The sequence below is a fragment of the Mustela nivalis genome (genome assembly GCF_964662115.1).
Source record: "Mustela nivalis genome assembly, chromosome: 1".
Classification (NCBI taxonomy): Eukaryota; Metazoa; Chordata; class Mammalia; order Carnivora; family Mustelidae; genus Mustela; species Mustela nivalis.
Window position 1 is genome coordinate 176,961,736 of NC_139020.1, and position 19,364 is coordinate 176,981,099.

Genomic DNA, 19,364 nt, shown 5'->3' on the forward strand with positions numbered 1-19,364 from the left:
TATGTGTGGGCTATCTTCTGCATCCCTCCCTAGCAACCAGCATTTGTATTTAAATTCTTGGGGGAGGGGCGTTCTCATTTTTCAGCCATCAACACAGTTCTGTGGTCACATCTGTTGTTTTTGTCTGCACAAGAGCCATTTATCAGCATTTGGCTAATAGCATCCCAGTCTGGGGCGGGCTGAACCCTTTTTGTTGGTTCCACCGGTGGCACCTGTCCCAAGCCCGATCAATAAGACTCAGGACTGAGAATTTTTGGAAACTATTGGGAAGGAGAGGCACTCTTTAGGCAGGGGTGGCTTTCACATAGAGATAGCCTGCCTGCACCTAGGAAACCAAATCAGGGACAGGGAGAAAAACAGTTCTAATGACAATTTTGAACTCCTGGATCCAGCCTTGCCTGAAGACACTTTATCCTTGGATTTTTCAGTTACCTGAGCCAGCAAATTCTCTCCCTCCTTTCTTCCTCCCTCTCTCCCTCCCTCTCTTCCTTTCTCTGCCTCCCCCTTTCTCTCTTTCTTTTTCTTTCTTTCTTTCTTTCTTTCTTTCTTTCTTTCTTTCTTTCTTTCTTTCTCTCTTTCTCTCTTTCTCTCTTTCTCTCTTTCTCTCTTTCTTTCTCTCTTGTCAGAAAGGCTGTATGAATTCCAGTACTGAATGAGCCATCCCAAGAGGAGCAACTGCCAAGACATGGGGCCTCAGGGTGGGATTGGTGGAGGAAGTTTACTTGATTTTCTCAGGCATTTCACTGGACATTTCACTCACCAAGATGCCCCCACCTTAGGAATCCTCCCCTCCTTTTCACTGTCAGCCCGCTCATTGTTTCAACTTGTATTCTTACGTTTTTGCACACCCATCCTTGCTCAAAAACAGTACCTGAGGTGCACAGATGCTGTGCCAAAGGCAGGCCCTCTCTCACCACCCAGAGGCAACACACGTGCTTATTATCGTTCATAGGAGAAGCTCCCAGAGCCCACGGCTGGGAGACGGGGCGTTTGCAGGGCTCCCCGGTGTCCAGTGTCTGTGCCTCCGGTGACTTGCTGACAGCCAGTGCCCCATTCCAGATCCTCCTCCCTCTGGCCCCACCACCCCGCTGTGTGCAACAACCACTCCACCGGTACAAACTCGTGTTCATTTGTTCAGAACATGAATTAGTCATGCTAGCGCGATTCCTGGCCGCTGGACCAGGTTTTGCTGTGTTAGCAATAAACATCCCTTCATCTGGTCACCACAACCTGAAGGGAAAACAGAGATCCAGAAGTCTCAGAGGCAACGAGGGGACTCCATGGGTCACCCACGGCGGGAGGAAGTGACACATTCTTTGTTTTTCCTCCTCCCTCCCCATATCAGCTGTGATCTCGGTTTCCTTATTTTTTTTTTTTGCTTCTGAGTAAGCTTCCTACCTAAAGGCTTCAGTTGCGGGAATCACGTTTTCTGTCCAGCCTCCAGTTAGAGGGCTCGCTGTTGGCATGGGCCCGTAGCATGGCATCTCCTGGAGGGCGGGGCTTGCGTGTCACAGCTCAGGGCTTGCCAGAACCACCGGGCATCATTTCCCAGCCCTGCTCATTTGGAATTCTCAGGCTTAGGTGGGTTTCCCGCTCCTCCCTCCTTTCTTGCCTCCCTCTGACTCACTCTACTTACCTCCTCCGGCTCTGTCTCTTTGCCCTCCTCCTTCCTCTCCCTTTCTCCTTCTCCCGCCCACTTCCTCTTACGGCTTTCTCTCTTCCTCCCTCCATCCTCCTTCTCTCTTTCCTTCTTTCCATCCTTCTTGTTCCTTTTCATCCCCTTGCCCCCTCCCCCGACAGCGTTCACCCTGGGGCTTCAGTGAAATGTGAACGAAGGGAATAACACTGAGAAGCAGCCAGGCTCAGCCAATAAATCCTCTAATGCTTGTAATAGTTTCATGTTCTTCGCGTTCATCCTAGTTTAAGAGTTTAATCAACATCTTGGAAATACTCGTGATTTACTCCGTGAGCTCTAATTTGAGGCATGGCCAGTCCCTCCCTGTCTTCCGCCCTCCCTCCCTCCTCCTCTTTCTACCTTCCTCTCTCCTTCCCATTCTTCCTTCCCTCTCTCCCTCCCTCCCTTCCTTCCTTCCTTTCTACCATTTATTTAATGATTATTTTTTGAGGGTCTATCCACATCAAGCCCTGGGCTAAGTGCTGTTTATAGTAAATAGAAAAAAAGGACATTATCCCTGCTCTGATGTGTTTACAGTCTAGTGTGAGAGGCAGATTTTCACCATAGATCACAAATTAATGTATTCTCATAGTTTCAGTGAAAGTTCTGAATTTCCATGGGGATCCAAGTGGATGGAGTGACCCTGATCATGAAGGTGTGGAAGCTTCCTTGAGGAGCTGATTAGAAGGATGAATTCTCTAGGCAGAGATAAAGGAATACAAATGCCGGTAAAGAGAATGGAATATACAAATGTCCTGGGGTGAGAGGAAGCAAATGAGAGAAAACATTCTGTGTCACTTTCACAAAATTTGACAAGAATTAGTGTGGCTGGGACAGAGAGTGGAATAAATGAGCCAGGGGTCAGCAGTGGTCAGATGTTCACAGCTCTTATCTGAGGTGAGAGTTTGGGTCTTAGCTCCAAAAGCAAGGTGCTGTTATTGAAGAGTTCCATCTGGAGGCAGAGATGTCATAATGGCTTTGGCTGCTGGTGTAGTCAAGCTCGGGACAGATTCTTTGGGTGAGCCTTCTCTAGTCTTAGGTGATCTCAGTAAGCGGGGAAGAAGCAGGTTAGGCCAGACACAACATTAGTGTCCCGGGGCTTGGACTGGAGTCTGCCTTCCCCAAAGGGAGATTATTCTGCCTGCAGACCTCCTGGTGAGTCACAGGACCCTATCCGATGAGGAAGGTGGAAGGAACACAGCTAAGAACTTTGGACCTGGAGTCAGCCAGATCTGGCTTTGCGGTTTATCAGCTATGAGACCCTGGACAGGTTTACATCTTTATGGAGACTGTTTCCTCTTCTGTAAAACAAGGGTAATAATAGTAATAAATGTGTTGTTTTTGTCTGCCTATCATCCCTTTTTCATGTTAATTAGGAAATTAACATTGCATGTGGTTCTGGTGGCACTGGTAATCACTGTGCCCCATTTACCCTTTGGATACATGATCCATACCCAACCAATCAGGGTGCCCTATCTCCCTGTCCCCAGGCATTGGTCTAAGGGTATAGCCCAAGTAGGGCCTATCAGAGACCTACTAGGGGATCTGATCTGGGGCTGTTGGGAACAGAGGGTCTCTCTTGGTTTTAGATTATAAGCTATAAGATGAGGTGCCTGGGTGGCTCATTTGGGTAAGCATCCAACTCTAGGTTTGGGCTCAGGTCATGATTTCAGGGTTGTGAGATCAAGCCCCACATCCGAGTTCTGCACTGGGTGTGGAGCCTGCTTAAGATTCCCTCTCTCTCTCCCCCTCTCTCTCCAGCCCTGCCTCTCTCTATTTATAAAAACCCCTCCAAATAAAATAAAATAAAATAAAATAAAATAAAATAAAATAATGAGCTATAAGAGCATAGGCTTGTCCACTTTTCCTGGAAAGAAAATCAGGGAAATGAGTAGGGGAGGGAGAGGAAGAGAGAGAGAGAGAATAAGTGAGGTAAGAGCATGAGAGAGAGAGAAAGGAAGGACTTTCACACTCTGGATGCCACAGCTCATGAAGCCTGGACACCCTTTGCACTTCCCAGTTAATGAGCCCATCAGTGCCCATTCTGGCTTAAGCCAGTTTGAGTTGGGTTTTGTCACTCACAGTGGATGTGTTATGACCAAGGCGCCGTGTCACTGCGTTTTCGTGAGTGTTAATTTAGCTAAAGAACCTAAAGCAAAACTAAAGGGCCTAGCATGCAGAGTGCTCAGTCATCACTAGCCAGGGGTTTTGTTTGGATAATAATTCATAGCTGTAAGATACATAACTAGAGTGTATCCTGCTTCTCCCTCTGGCGTGTGGGTTCATACTGCCCCACAAAATGCTATGTGCCGCTTTAGCAACCCTATGTGAAAGCCTCAGATAATGACCTGAGTTCCTCTTCCCGACCTCCCCTTCTCCCCCAAAATTGCTGACTCCTTTGTCCCTTGGGCTTTCTTAAAGTGACAGTGGCAGCAACAAGAGAACACAATGACCTGGAAGATGTGACTGTGTTTAGACCATTCCCCTTCTACTTCAGACCAGCTGGCTTCCCGTCATCTTTATAATGAAGTGTATTAGTTACCTATCGCTGTGTGATCAACCCAAACTTCCTGGCTTAAAGCAAGCAGAGATTTATTATCTACTGGCTTCTGGGGATGAGGGATGTAGGAACAGCTTTGCTGGGTGCTTCTGCTCATGAAGCAGAAGTGAGAACACTGGCCCCAGGCTGCCGTCATCTGAAGGCTTGAGTGGGGCTAGAGGAGCCTCTTACAAGATGGTGTACTCACATGGCTGTTGGAGGAAGACTTTAGCTCCTGGCTACATGAACCTCTGCACAGAGTTGCTTGAGTGTCCTTATGATACAGTCCCCAGCTTCCCCTAGAGTGGGTGGCCCAAGAAGGAGGAAGATGGAAGCAACATTCATTTGACCTCATCTTTGAAACCATGAACATCATTTCTGCAACATTCTGTTGATTATACAGTTCAACTGTATGCAGTGTGGGAGAGGGCACACGAAGTTGTGAATACTGGAAGGCTGGGGTCATTGGGGGCCATCTCGAAGGCTCTGGTGGTATTTTTAAGTGTCACTAATGTTTCTTCTTAGCCTCATGGAATTGTCTTCCTCAAGGAGGCCTTTGGATGCACAAGATAACATGGTATCTTCAAGGCACCAAAAACACTCCTTCCAACAACCTGTGTTTGAAAGAGCTTTTTTTTTTTTTTTTTTTTTTTTTTCAGAGCTTGCAAAGAGCTCCTTAAACTAGTGAAATGACTAAACTAATTTGCTGGTCTGTAATTTCCTGGCACGTCTGGAGATTTCCTAATAAATACTGGCTTCAGGTTGGCTATCTGCCAGTGTTATGGCCTTCCCCTGAGTGACAAACAAGGATGTGTAAAGCATCGTGGAGGGTTGGGAAGTTTGGCGCATTGCAGGGATAGAGCACAGGATCCAGAGGCCGGATATTGGGGTCTGAGAGTCAGCGCTGCCCCTTACTCACCATAATACCTGCCAGCTCTACCAATGCCTCTCATACTTCAAGCAAACACTTTCCTTTCTATGCCTCAGTTTCTCCTTCTGGGAAACGTGGTGATGTTTCTCTGTGAGTCACGTGACTAGTACAAGGTTTGAATGAGCTGATATAGCATTTCTAAGAGGGAGGTCCCTGGGACACTAGCACCATGGGGCAAAGGGGTTCGGTGCTGAAGTGAGTATGGGAAACTGTGTAAAGTCCAACTGTTTTCCATTTTTCACAACTGCAGGTAGGGACAGCCCCATGGCTGTTGCCCAAGCAGCCACACTGGGCCGCTTGTTAAGAAGGACCTTACGCTTAGGGTTTCATGTCTTGAAATTCTTAATAATTTTGTGTTTGAAGATGTGTTTTGTAAGTGAAATTTGATGGCACAAGAGAGCATGTGCCCGCGGCTTGGTGTCTCAGCTCACAAGAGTGCCTCTCTCCTGCCTTCTTATGGTGAGCTTTTGGTTGCCGGCTTCTCTGCCCTGTCCCCAGGGTACCCAGGTCATGGGGCTCAGGAGAGCAACTGGCTTGCATTGGCAGAGTCCTGGGAGGGAAGCCCTATTCTGCTGCTACCCTCCCCGTCCCAGGGGGACTGGGCCCATGGGAAGGGAGGGCTAGAGTCAGTGCCTGCCCCACGGCATCACAGGGCTGGGCAAGGAGGCGGCTCTCTCAGGGCTGGGCTGGCAGAACCCCGGCACAGTTAGTAGGCCTCTCAGTGGGGGCCTGTCACCGATTTCTGACCTAGGTACCAAGGAGGTTGTAATTCCTCAGGGCTCACCCATCTGCTCTGTGTTGGAGCACCATGGGAAGAGGAGATCCACCCCCCACCACCACCACCAGCCAGGGCTGTGCATTCTCACTTTGCTCTGGGTCCTGCACATTCTGTAGCTGGTCCTGCCTGCAGAACTTGTCAGATCTTTAAGTAGAAGAGAGAATAAATTGTGGTGGGTCAGATTGCTGACTTTTGAACTAGACTGTCTGGGTTTGAGTTCTGGTCCCACTCCTTACCAGTATTGTCACCTCATTTTCCTACCCTTTCTGTGTCTCTGTTTCCTCGTCTCTGACACAACGATCATGTTGTTCCTACCTCAGAGGTGGCTGTAAGGATTAAATAAGGATGACTAGCCCCCACCATGTAGTGGGTATTAGCGGATGTATTTGATGCTAGCTTCTCAGGAAGGACCACAGTGCTCCTGGGGCAGAAGTGCCGTCCCTAACATGCTGCAGTCCTGATTGTAGACAGCCAACCCCGTGAACACTTGCTGAATGAACGCATCTCCAAGGGGAGGCTTCCTGCAGAGACACCCGCCCTGTCCCCCTTTTATTCCAGAGAATCAGGAGCGACCAGCAGTCCAGCCTCCAAGGCCATAGAGACACAGCCTCTTGTCCCTCCTCATCCCCGGGTCTCCCGGCGCTGGGGACAGAGCACAGGGACACTCCAGAGAGCACAGGGACACTCCAGAGACTCTCGCCGGCCTCCTCTCAGGGCCCATCTATCCTGCTGGGAATAGCTTTCCTAGACCCCCCACGGGGCACGCGATAACTCACTCCGCCTCCCTAGCCTCTCCGTCCTTAATTGGACCAATCTGTCTGCCTGACACCCCGCTCTGGTTCGCTTTCTTCCCAAAGCTGTCTCTTGTCAGTTGACAGATTCTCCACTGTCTTGAGCACATATTTCAATGTGTGCTCTTTCGGTGATTTCCCAAGCAGGTTTCTGCTCTTTTTAAAGCTACTTAATTTTATAATTTCCAAATGATGTTCCTCACCTGCCACGATTCTTCTCCACCCCCACTCCTTGGCTTATTTCCCATGACTTGCATTTTCTCAGCCCTAAAACCTTGCAGGTGTGTGTGTGTGTGTGGTGGGGGGGGAGGGAAACCCTTGAAGGAAGCCTGATATTTTTTTTTTTTTTTTTTTTTTTTGTCCAGCTAGAGGGAGGATGACCGTCTTAGTTCGGGTCCCTCCAAAAACTGGTCCTGAGATGAAGGCATGGGTGCAATAGTTTATTTGGGAAGTGATCCAGGAAGCAGGAAGGAGGGAGAATGCGATAGGGAAGGGAGAAGAGAATATGCTTTATTTTCTCGTGACCTACTGGGTACCGCACAGGGGAACTGTAGACGAGGAATGTTCCTTTGCATCGTCCCACAAGAGGGAGGGGAGACTGGCTGCACCCCTCCCAGCCCCCATTGGAGGGTTGTCTCTGGAAAAATGTACTTCCCTGAACTTCTTTCTGTGCCTGTGACCTCAACTCCTGGGGTTGGGATTGTCTCTTGAAGTGTGGACTCCTTCATTCCTCCATCTTCCTTGGAAGGCCCTGATCGCCGTGATCAGGGCAGACTCCAGCCAGCTGCTGCCCTCGCAGGGGGATGGCTGGGACCCGGGTAGGGAAGGGTCGTTCAGCCAGGCAGTTCTAACAGTGTTTCCATCTCTGGGGATCTCCATTGGATTTGGGGATCTGGCTCTGGAGAGGAAAGTGTTGATGTTTTCAGAGGAGATGAAGGAACCTCTCTCCCCATGAGTCCCAGGGCACCTGACAGCATTTGGGTGGGGGCCAAATTGCAAAATTGATGAAAGGTCCAGTACTCCATGTCCTGCCGAGTCTGAAGATGATGAAGCATAAACATGAATTTGACAATTTTTCTTCAACTGATCTGACTTCTTCCCATGTCCCTTAATGACACCCTGGATGGATCCCAAAGGCCTCTGCTCTCTTTGGAAAGGTCCAGCTTAAATTTCTAGTCTCCTTTCCTCCCTGCTGCCCTGCCCTGGTTTGGCTCAGCCTGAGGGGGTCTGAAGGGGAGAGAGAGCTTGGTCTGCCCAAAGGATCCCTTCACCTCCTCTCCCTCCTCTCTCATCAGGCCACTCGGGAGCATCGTTGACACGGTGGCCGGCCCTGCGACAGCCTTCACCCAGAAGACTCTGTGAAAGATACTCCCTGGGGTCTGTGTGCTGGGACAGGGAAAAGGGACTGGAGAAAAGAAACACATTTGTCTTCTCTCAGCCAACACTGGTTCGCCTGCCTGCACGGTGAGCTCCAAATGACTCCATTTGAGACTTTTTTGAGGTGCGTTTGTGTGTTTGTGGGCAGAGTGGGATATGGGGAGCCTCTCATCAATGCGCCGTTCACCAGCATCAGAAAACCACTCTTGGGCGCCTGGGTGGCTCAGTGGGTTAAGCCATTGCCTTCAGCTCAGGTCATGATCTCAGAGTCCTGGGATCGAGCCCCACATTGGGCTCTCTGCTCAGCAGGGAGCCTGCTTCCCTCTCTCTCTCTCTGCCTGCCTCTCTGCCTACTTGTGATCTCTCTCTGTCAAATAAATAAATAAAATCTTTAAAAAGAAAAAAAAAGAAAACCACTCTCGCTTGACCTTCTCCTACTTTCCCTTCAGCAGGAACCCCTCTTCCATCCCTAGCCACTGGCTTCTGGGGTCTTGCTTTGGGCCTCCTTCCTGGTTGAGACTCAAGCCTGTGGCGTCCTCTTCACAGGAGATTCCCTGGCTCATCCCCCTTAGTGGTGGGAGGGTTGGCTGCACCCTTTCTCTGTCTCATTGTCTCTAGTTCTCTCCTGGCCCTACTTGAATAGGTCTGAAATTCCTTCTGTTCATGGCAGTCCAACCAGGAAGTGAGGCCCCCAGCTCCCCTTGCAAGTACCCTCTTAGTCTCTATAAGCTACTCGCCTGGAACGTTCCTCCCTTGACGTGATGGAGACACACTCCCTCCACCCCACCTCCAGAAGTCACAGTCCAGCTTGGATCTCCTATGTCTGTTTGTACAAGGTAGAGAGAAGCCTGGATACACTCCTGGGCTTGCTCTTTCTGGCTCTGCCTGGGAAAGAGGTTCTTACCTTAGGCGAGAAAAAGCCTTATTTTTTATATTTACTAATCTAGAAATGGAAGTCAGCATTTTTTTCTGTTCAAAATTATATTGGTCATGCCTCTGACTTGGTGATACATTGAAATCAGTGATCCTTCCATATCACATTACAGGTGTCATAGAGATCTGAAAATGACATTTTGTGTTCATTTCTATTTAAAAATTACAGTAGTAATTAGATCTGCTGCTGGATCTTGTTTTTTAATGTGTTAATAAAGTAGCACCAGTATCACTATATCACAGATTTGTTCAATATTTTGATAGCCATATAACTGGTTTTCTCCATAATCCTATGTATTTTATTTTGTGCATTTAAAAACCAGTATTCTGCAAAGGGACCATCATTTCCATGGATGCCAACACAGGAAAGGCCAGAGGCCCTGCTCTGGAATATGTGTTCTTTGTGCCTAATGTCTAGCTCTGGGGCTTTGAATGTTAGAACTCACATATCCTTCTAGATAATTTTCTACCCTGGCTTTCTTTTCTTTCTTTTTTTCTTTTTCTTTTTCTTTTTTTTTAAAGATTTTATTTGTTTATTTGACAGAGAGAGCTCACAAGTAGACAGAGAGGCAGGCAGAGAGGGGGGGGGGGCGAGAAGCAGGCTCCATGCTGAGCAGAGAGCCTGATGTGGGGCTCGATTCCAGGACCCTGGGACCATGACCTGAGCTGAAAGCAGATGCTTTAACCCACTGAGCCACCCAGGCACCCCTCCCGCCCCGGCTTTCTTTTCAACCAGGATCCTGTTGTCCCTAGTCCGAGCCAATAAGAGCTAACAGATTTTAAGTGCTTCTCTGTGCAGGGATATTCCAAAACCCTCTACGTGCATTAGTTCCTTTAATTCCCATCGTTTAAGGAGGAACAGAGAGGTTCAGTGACTTGCCCAAGGTCACACAGCTAGTAAGTAATAGAACTGGGATATGAACCTGGACAGTCTGACTCTAGAACCCACATTCTTAAACCTCTAGATTGTAAACTAGGTAAGAGACAGCTAGTTTTCCAAAAAGCCCATGTTCCTGGCTTTAAATAGTATGGGCCTACTAGTTCATTCTTTATCACTGCAGGGTGGCCAAAAAACCTTTTCAGCTCCCCAGCTGAGAAATGAGCATTGAATCACAGCGCCCCCTGGCTTACACAGCAATTCTGATTGCTCTCTCTAGGGTCAAGCTTGTCCACAGAAATTTAAAACAAAACATTGATTAGGCACCCACAGGAAGGCAAGCCCTCTGTTGGGCACTGGGGATAAAGAGAGAATACCTATAGCTTCCACCTCCCAGGAATTCCTGCAAAGTCAGGAGAGACATACCCAGAAGTTGTTTTGGAATAAAGAGAGCTGAGCTCTGGTGGACGGTGTGTGGACACAGAGCCCCTTGGATGTTATGGGGGAAGGGATTTTCACAGGATTGGGGAAGAGGTTTCAGCTGTCTTCCGGCCCCCTACCCTGATGCCATGTTGGGCCCTCTTTGCCTGGCCCAAGTGCCACAGTTTCCGTTGGCCCTTCCTCCAAACCGTGGTCCTTACAATTCTGGGTCTCCCTGCCTCTTCCCTCAGTATGCTCCCAGTGGCTGCTTAGTTCATCTCAGGGCCTCATTCAAAGTCAGTGGCTAATGACTCCTGAATTTTAACAAGAGTTCTCAGTGCTGTAAACCAGGGATCACAAACATGAACGGCTGAGGGTCGGGCAGATAACGTCAGTGAACTAAGCAGGCCAGTATTTGCATGTTAAACATGAAGGAATATTCTTTACTCTCACAAAAATAGACACTCACCTATGTTTTTCTGAAACACACTGTCTTCCAGAACTATCTTTCCTTTGCTTTTCACTTTTAATAAAGCTCAAATACAGTTAGACATTTCTTTGCCAGAAGAAAAATGATAGTGCATGTTGATAAAGGCTTACTATTGCGTGGAAGACTAAAGGAGCTGGTGACTTCGGCTGCCCCAGATGCAGATTCTGAGAGGAGGAGCTGAGTGCAGGTAGTTTATTGTGAAAGTGATCCTGGGAAATGTTGGGCGGGACCTGGGAACCAGGACAGGGAAGGGAAAGCAGCCTGCTGATAAAAGCTGCATAATGGAGTGAGTTCCACTCTGGACAGCTGGGATGCAAACTCTGGAGGCCAGTGTAACAGGTGTCATCCAGGTATCCAACCTGAGGAATAGGGAGCTGTGATATTTACACATCAATTCCCATCCATTGTTGCTTGGGGCCTTCTGGGGGTGGTAGTGCTTTCACTTTCTAGCCTCTTGGGCTAGGTAGGCTCCAGGAGATCAGAGAAAGGGACAGACAAAGGGACAAAGGTTCTAGTTCTTGGAAGTCAGGTCATTGGCCCCCAACCTGGCAAGACCCAAGGACACAACAATGTCTGTGACAGGCATCGACCATGATGAACCAAAGCAGGCTGGCAGCTGGATTTTTCCAAGCAAGAATGTGGCCCAGGGTTGCCAGACCTTCCGATTTCTCAGGAAAAGCTGAACGTTTAGATGTTTAGGCGAAACTTCTCAATTTTAGAAATGTGGACAACAGATCTAAAATTTTAAAAAATACACTATGGGATCAACCAAAGCATACTTGTGGCTGGATCTGGTTTACCAGTGGCCAGATTATGAAGTCTGGTCTGTCCTAGAGGTACATCAGATCTTGGCTCCTGTCGGTTCTTGCTCAAGGCAAGCTGTGAAGATGAATTCTGAGAAGGTAAGGTAGATATATTAGGGGGTAGATTGATATAGTAAGAGACTCCTCCCCACCCCCGCGTCCCCCCGTAGGGGGTTTGGAACCAGACAGAAGTGTGTTTCTTTCTCATGCAACAGTCTGGAGGTAGGTGGGTGGTCCAGGTCAGCTGTGTTGCATGTCAGGGACCCAGGTTCCTTCTATCTTGTTGCTCAGCATGTTATCTTCATCTTTGTGGTCAAAAGCCAGTGACCCAGCTCCTTATTCACATTCCAGCTAGTCCAGAAGGGAAAAGAGAAGCTCAGTCAGTCTTGGTTAGTGCACAGTTCACTTCCTCTCCCATCCCATTGGTGAGAACTTCGCCACCTGGTCATATGGAAGGGATGCTCAGAAATGTTGTCTCTCTCTGTCTTTCTCTCTCATTGGCCATATGTTCAGTTTCAACTTGGCGTGTTTGTGAGAATTTGTGTTATCATAGAATTAGGGAAGGGCTGATATTAGGGAACAGGGAGAAGCCTCTGCCACAATGAGGGAAGGGTCTGGAAAAGAGGATGGGTTTCAAGCCTGAGGTAGGAGCTCCCTGAGAGAAATGTTTTCTCTACAAGAATGAGAAAAGTCTGGCTTTCCTCATGAGCTCTCTTTGTTTTGCCTTGGTCAGTCATGAAACCTTAGTAGAAGAAACCTCTCTGAAACCTTAATAGAAAATTAGCCCTACAAGGAAAAAGTCTATTATAATATAAAAGAAGCAAACATAATCAGCCCCTACCAGATACAAGGGGCTTTCACATATGTGATCTCAAGTAACCTTCACAACTATCCTATGAAATCAGTATTATTATTCCCCCATTTTGCGGATGACAAACTGAGGACCAGAGAAGCAGGTTGACATTCAGGCTCTCTAATGAGGGTCAGAGCAGGGGCGCTGGCCAATCAGAGCCGCCATACAGGTTTGTCCCCTCCAAGAAGTGAAGGGCCTTGGCCAGGATTTGAAATGAAGCCCGTATGACTGCAAAGCCCACATTCTTTTCTCTGCAATCTGATTTCCTTGCACCAGCTGCTTCCCCAGAGACAGCAACAGCAAATCTACTGGGTTGTTGAGAGGGTAAACAAACCGTGATGAATGAATCTCCTCTCCTAATATGAATGTCTTATTGTTGTTATTCTTCATGCCCCGACAGAGTATTTACAGTCTCTGCTGTTGTGTGGCTTCTATCTGGTGGATTAAGGAAACTCAGAACTCCGGGCCCTAGCAGAAAGTTACAACCGGGATTTGAGTTAATGAAAAGTTGAAGGCTCAGCAAGTGGCACTTGGCTCCACTATTAACCTGGACAAGGCCATGAACTCTCCTGTCATTAACTGGCTGCTTCCATGACATCCTGTTGCCAGGAAAATACCCTGGCATGTATGGGTGTACCCCACATTAAACAAGCCCACCTACGACAACAGACCTGGTGAAAAGAAAAGTGGGAGATCATCATTTAATTAACTACAAGAGACTTGGTTTTGCAGAATGGGATTTCTGTATAGCTATTTTCCAAATAAATACCAAAAATTTGATTCCGGAAGAAAGGGAACATACAAAAATGCATTCGTTCCCTCCTGGTCTGAGAATGTTCTGGAACAGATTAGATTTTGAGAACTTTGTAATGATCTATCAGAGGGAACTTGTGAAATCTGGATTAGGCTGAGGGTGATTTGTGGTGGGTACATTCTGGGAACCTGACATGCCCTGTCTCTCCTCTGAGTATGTAGTTGCTCAACCCTACTGGAAGAAAGGGGGGGGGGGGGTGTCTAAGCAGCCATGTCTATACCATGTGACTGCCACACCCACCCCTTACCTCTAGTTGGATCCTGGGTAAAGTGAACCAGTATTAATCCATAGACTCAAGCCAGCTTCTGCCCTTTAAACATGTGAACTAGAGACACACAACTCCAGTTAGCTAGTAAGAGGTTGTGCAGAGCTGGGTTGAGGGACTCTAAAGCCATGAGCAGTTTCTTAAGAAGGCAGGACGAGAGCACACCAGCCTGTAAAGGCAAAGGGGGAAGAAGCTGACACCCAAGCAGTGGCAGGGCCTGGCTTCCTTCGTTTCTTGTTGTTGGGTTTCTGTCCACAGGACTGCCTATTGCAGTTTTAGCATGAGCATTCAAAGTTCCCACTCAGCAGGGATTCCCAGCTTATCCACATTGGTCGGGGTGAGACCGATTTTTATGCCCCTGTCTGCTTTCAATGGATGTGGAGGGCTCTGGGGCCCTCTCTGTCCTGGGAGGCTTTTGTCCTGGCCATTGGTTGGGGAAAGGGTGTTGTCCCTGGGACAGATCCTTGCAAACTGGATGATTCATGGGGTTTGGTGGTCTTTGTCAGGTAAGAGAAATGCCTTGATGTCAACTCAAGGAACTCCCAGCTCCTTGGAGCAAAGCTGATGGAGGCTGTGATCTTCATCTTCCCACGGTGCTGCCGTGAGAATAAGGGGTTTCGCATTGCTTTGTTTCCTCCTGGAGTAAGCAACTCAGTTTGGATTTGAGGGGTGGAGGGAGGGAATGAAGTCCTCAGGATGCAGCAGGGAAATCTGTTGCGTACAGAGAAGAGTTGGGTGAACCCACAGTTAATGCCTCGAATGTTATCCCACCCCCCTAAGCGTGGGTGGATTTCTGTTACTGGTGACCAAAGGTGGCATGCAGCATACCAGCATAGTAGTCTGTGCCTTGCTTGTCCCTCTCTTCCCTCCTGAATTTCTACGGGAAGCAGAAGCCCTATCTGGCTACCCAGGAACCTTGGGAACATCCTATCCAGATTTACCACCCGGCTCAGTCAAAATCCATCCTGCCTTGGGCGTTAGCAGTTGTCCTTTGTATATTCATAGGTCTTTATAGACACAACTAACTTGCACTTCAATATTGTGAAAGTTTCTTATCAAGGGGGTTGGCTGTCCCCCTGACCGCTTTATCTGCTCCCTTCCTCCTTTTAATCTCTTGGTTGAACAGCTTCTCTCTACCAATCCTTTACCCTTCAGTTAATAGTATTCCTTGTGTGTTTTTGTCCATACTTCCCACGTGCCCGCCACTGTGGTAGATGATTTAGAGATACCCTGCTGTTTAACTGTCACAAACCCCTATGGGGTAGCTAGTAACGACCATCCCCATTTTATGGATGGTGAAATTGAGAGGCTAGGTCACTGATGTGCTGACAAGGCCGGAGAGTTTTACACCCTGCCTGGTTGTCACTCCGGCTTCCCTGCAGTGACAGTGAAATTTCCTCCCATCATTCGCGGTGGCTGAGGGGGAGAAGGCCCAGGTGTCCTGCCTGGCAGCAAGGCCCCCAGAACTTGGCTTTTCTCTTTCCTCCTTCCCAGCCAGCACAGCTGCCAACCTGGAACTTAGCCCTTTCCAAGAAAGCCCAGGAGAGAAGCCAAATGTTGACTCACCTGCCAGACACGGGGACATTGCAGCCAAGATGCCTCAGGCCCTGTGCAGGAGGATTGGCAGGGCAAGCCCGTGGTGGGGCTCTGGGACACGGCTCTGTGGGGCCCTCCAAAGAGCCAGGCCTTCTTTCCCGAGGGCTTCAAGTTCCAGAGGCTAAAGAGATCCAGATGGGCTCATCCCCTCCCCGTCCTGCTCTATCCTGCGGCCTTGGAAGTTTCTGGAGGAGACTGTCTCCTCATTTCCATTTGGATGGCAGGCAGGATTCTAGAAAAGCCCCCATGATCTTCTTCCCCCACCCCCACTGGTGTGCACTCCTCACAGGATCCCTGGGACTGTAACGGACCGCACCGCCATGATTAGACGGTGGCGCACAACACAGTTGGCCTAGAGAAAAGGAGATGATCCTGGCGGTCTGATCCTGGCTCTCTGGTGAGAGCCCTTTAAAGGCAGAGTTTTCTCTGGCTCAGAAGAGCACGTGAGAGGTTCCAGGCTGGAGGGTTTGACCCTCCCTGTCTGGCTTGAAGATGGAGGGAATCCGGTGGCAAGGAATGCCGGCAGCTTCTAGAAGTTAAGAGTGGCCATCAGCCCACATTCAGCAAAGAGCCAGGGACTTCAGGCCCATGATGGCAAGGAGTTGAATTCTCCCAACGATGAACATGAGCTTGCAGGTGGATTCTTCCTCAGAGCCTCAGACAAAGGCTCAGTCCTGTGGGCACCCTGACTTCAGCTTTCCGACAGGCTGAGCAGCAAACCCAGGGAGTGCCCCTGGACCATGACCTACAGAACTGTCCGCTGATGGGGTTGTTCCAAGCTGCTCAGTTTGTGGTAATTTGTTATACAGCAATAGAAAACCAGTACACCGGGGATCCTTAACAGGCTTCTCAAACCCCACAGGTCTACCCATTCCCACCTGCTCTTCTCCGTCTTCCCCATCTGGTTGACAACAACTGGCTTCTTCTTGGCTCAGGCTCCAAATCTTAAAGTCTGTTTTGACTCCTCTCTTCTCGGAGACCCTGTGTGGATCCATCAGCAAATTCTTTCAACTCTCTTTGTATGAAGGCTCCAGCCTTGGACCGTGCCTCACCACTCCCAGTATGCTGTCTTAACTCAGCCCTGAGGCTCCCAGATTTATTATAGCTGCTGGGAGGGAGGGTGCCCCTGGGCTGTGCCTGGCTCCCCTCCCCCTCAGTGTCAGGGCCCCACCCCTGCGGCACCTGTATTCAAACAGACAGTAAGAGGAGGGCAGCAGAAGAGGAGGCTTCCATGCTGAGGCCTACCAGGAAAAGGCCAGGGGCGGGATTCAAACTCTGGCCACCCTTGGCCTTGGGAGCTGTCAGGGCCGGCTGCCCTGCATATTTCTGGGTAGAACACAGTTATCACCCCAGAGGAGTTCCCAAGCCTGCTTCAGAACCAATTATGCTCGGAAGTCATGCTGTGGAGTATTTCCCAGGGATTGGGATTTTATTTATTGTTCAATATTTTGAGCCAAGAATGAAAAATTATTGTTGATGATGACTGAAGAATTCCCAGGAGGCCTGGAAGAACTTACAGGCAACCAGTCTCCTGGAGTGGTTAAGATTTATAGCTGTCAAGTGAGCCAGAGTGTAAGTCCGGCTCATCCTTTCTAGTTGGGTTTCCTGGGGCCTCAATTTCCTCAGTGATGATTACATGAGATCAGTTTTCTCTCTGGTCAAACATTTAGCACAGTACCTGGCATACAGTGAGTTCTTATTCAGTGGTGGTTATTAGGCTGATCTGTTGTCCATGATTTATTTCTAAAGCCGAAGCATAGATAATATGTTACCTGTGCTCGAGTGTGCACGCACATGCATGTATATATATGTGTGTCCATGTGCGTGTTAGCTTCCATTCACACTGTAGGGGCAGTTAGCTAACATTTGAAAGATCACAGTCCCACTCTCCAGAGGAAGTTACCTTAAGTGCTCCAATTATCTGTCTTAGCTCTGCACCCACGGGTGTGTTAATTAGCATAATGGATTTCTAAAATGGTCTTTCATTGATGAAAATAATGGTATGCTGGAAAGGTAGATGGCTGGAAATGTTCCACGGTGCGTCTGCTCTGCCTGAGCTTTGCAAATGAATCTAGCAAGAAGATGTTCTCTTGGAAAAGCACCGAGTTCGGATGTCCAACCAGTCCAGTGTCTGGATGTTAAAAGGTTGATTTTATCACATGCCTGAGTAGGTTAGCTAAATGCTGCACTGACAGTATTGTCACATCTGCCTCAAATGAACTTTTCATGTAGGAGGCTGTTGAAGTGTCTCAAAGGACAGCTCCCTGAGATGTCCCCAGGCTCACAGAATGGCTCAAAGGGCTGTGTATGTGTCTGCTTGTTAATCACTGTTCCCTTTTTGGTGGAATTTGGGCTGAGATGGGCTCTGCTTGCTTCACCCCATTTAATTAGGAAGTCGGGAGGAAATCTGTAGCCTCTGTGGACTTCTGACTAGTGGAGGATGGGGACATCACCATCAAACACCTCTAACTTGAACAGCCAAATTGCTTAGGATGGTTTGCAAAGATTGCTCTCAAAATAAGTAAGAGAATTATAATGGAATCAAGGAACACTGGTTTCCTGTAGCTTAGGAAAGACATGTTATAACAAGAAGTTGGAGAATTGTGAGAATAAACCTCTGTATAGATTGTCCTGGGGGTAGAATTCTGGTATTGTTTTAGACGCAGGTAAAACTTAAGAGAGGGTATGTGTGTGTGTATGTGTGTGTGTGTGTGCCTGCGCACATGCATGCATGTGTAGACCAATGGAGGAGGAGGTAGAGGATAGGAGATGAGGAAGTTGAGTGGGGAATTCTGGTGCCATTTTCCTCCCAGGACAAGGAAGAAAAAGCTGTGGAACTTTCTAGAAGTGGCTTAGCTGATTGAGATGAGCTAGCATTTGGGCCTCAGACCAGGATTGCAATGCTGCCTCTCTTCCTTTCTAAGTGATCTTGGGCAAGAAGCTTCTTAACCCCACTGAATCTGCTTCCTCATTGACAAAACGGATAGAAGTATACTTTGGGTTGGTTGTACTTAAAGTAAATGGACTTGAAACTTCTTAGCAAAATGTTAGGCACAGAGTGAGCTTTTGATAAATGTTGCCTCCCTGGATGGTTAGAGAATCAGGGGTCGTGCATACAGAGAAGAGGTTACAGCAGCAAACAGGCATACAAATTTCCTAGAACACACAACCTAGCTGTGATGATGAACTTCATGGAGGCATCCCATGAGAATCCCCTGGTGTGTCTTAAAAATGCAGGTCCTAAGTATGGTTCAGGAGATACGAGGAGATCTGTGGGTGGGGCCAGGAGCCCTATTCTTTTGAGCGGGGAGAGGCAGAGGGAGAGGGAGAGAATCCCTAGCACGCTCCACACTCAGCACAGAGCCCAGCCCCGGGCTTGATCTACCAACCCAGAGACCATGAGTGGAAATTGAGAGTTGGTGTTTAACCCACTGAACCACCCAGGTGCCCCAGGAACCCAATTTTTTAAAAAGATTTTATTTCTTTATTTGAGATAGAGAGCATGTGCAGGGGGGAGGGACAGAAGGAGAGGAAGAGAGAAGCAGACGCCCCACTGAGCAGAGAGCCTGATAGGGGGCTCCATTCCACGACCCTGAGACCATGACCTGAGCCAAAGCAGATGCTTAACTTGACTGAGCCACCCAGGTGCCCCCCACCCCCAGGAACCCGATTTTATGAAGCTTCCTGGGTGACTATGATGGGCAGCCAGGTGGGGAAATACACACTTAACCATTAATTCTCTACTATAACCTCAGGTTTGGCAAAGTTTCAGTCTCCTTTCAAAGGCTCCTTGGCCATGTGTCTGACTTGACCGCACCTGCATTTGTGGGAGGCCTTGCCTACTTCACAGCTTGAACCATTCTATTGCAATGGGACAGGAGAAGTTACCCCTTGTTTTGCTTATTTTATAGGTAGTGCTCATGTATCATTATCAGAAACTTCAAAGACTTTGCTGAGCATGGAATTGACAGGCCATAACTTGCATTATTTAGTCTTCACTGGCTAAACCCTCTAACCCGGAATAAGGCCCTGCTCTTCAGATCAGTGTCGAAGAATAATGAAAATCTAGTCCAATGCTGCCCTTGTCTGCCTGTGACTTTGGACTCGTATTTTCTACTTTCCTCCCCTCCTTAAAACCATGTGTTGTGCCTCCATTTGCCTAAAAAATAATCCCTACGCACTGTGGAAAATGGAGGTAATATAGCATTGGCACAGGATAAAA

At 48.3% G+C, this 19,364-nt stretch overlaps 1 long non-coding RNA gene across 2 annotated transcripts in view; it reads left to right on the top strand.

Annotated features, from left to right (window-relative positions):
• Positions 1-2,719: 2,719 nt before the first annotated feature.
• LOC309847616 overlaps positions 2,720-19,364 on the top strand; it is a 141,235-nt gene continuing 124,590 nt past the window's right edge. The window contains exons 1-2 of one of the 2 annotated variants that reach the window (XR_014302520.1): positions 2,720-2,830; positions 8,010-8,215. This is a non-coding gene — a long non-coding RNA (uncharacterized lncRNA). The remainder of the gene's footprint in view (positions 2,831-8,009; positions 8,216-19,364) is intronic. The other variant, XR_014302521.1, reaches the window with a different exon arrangement.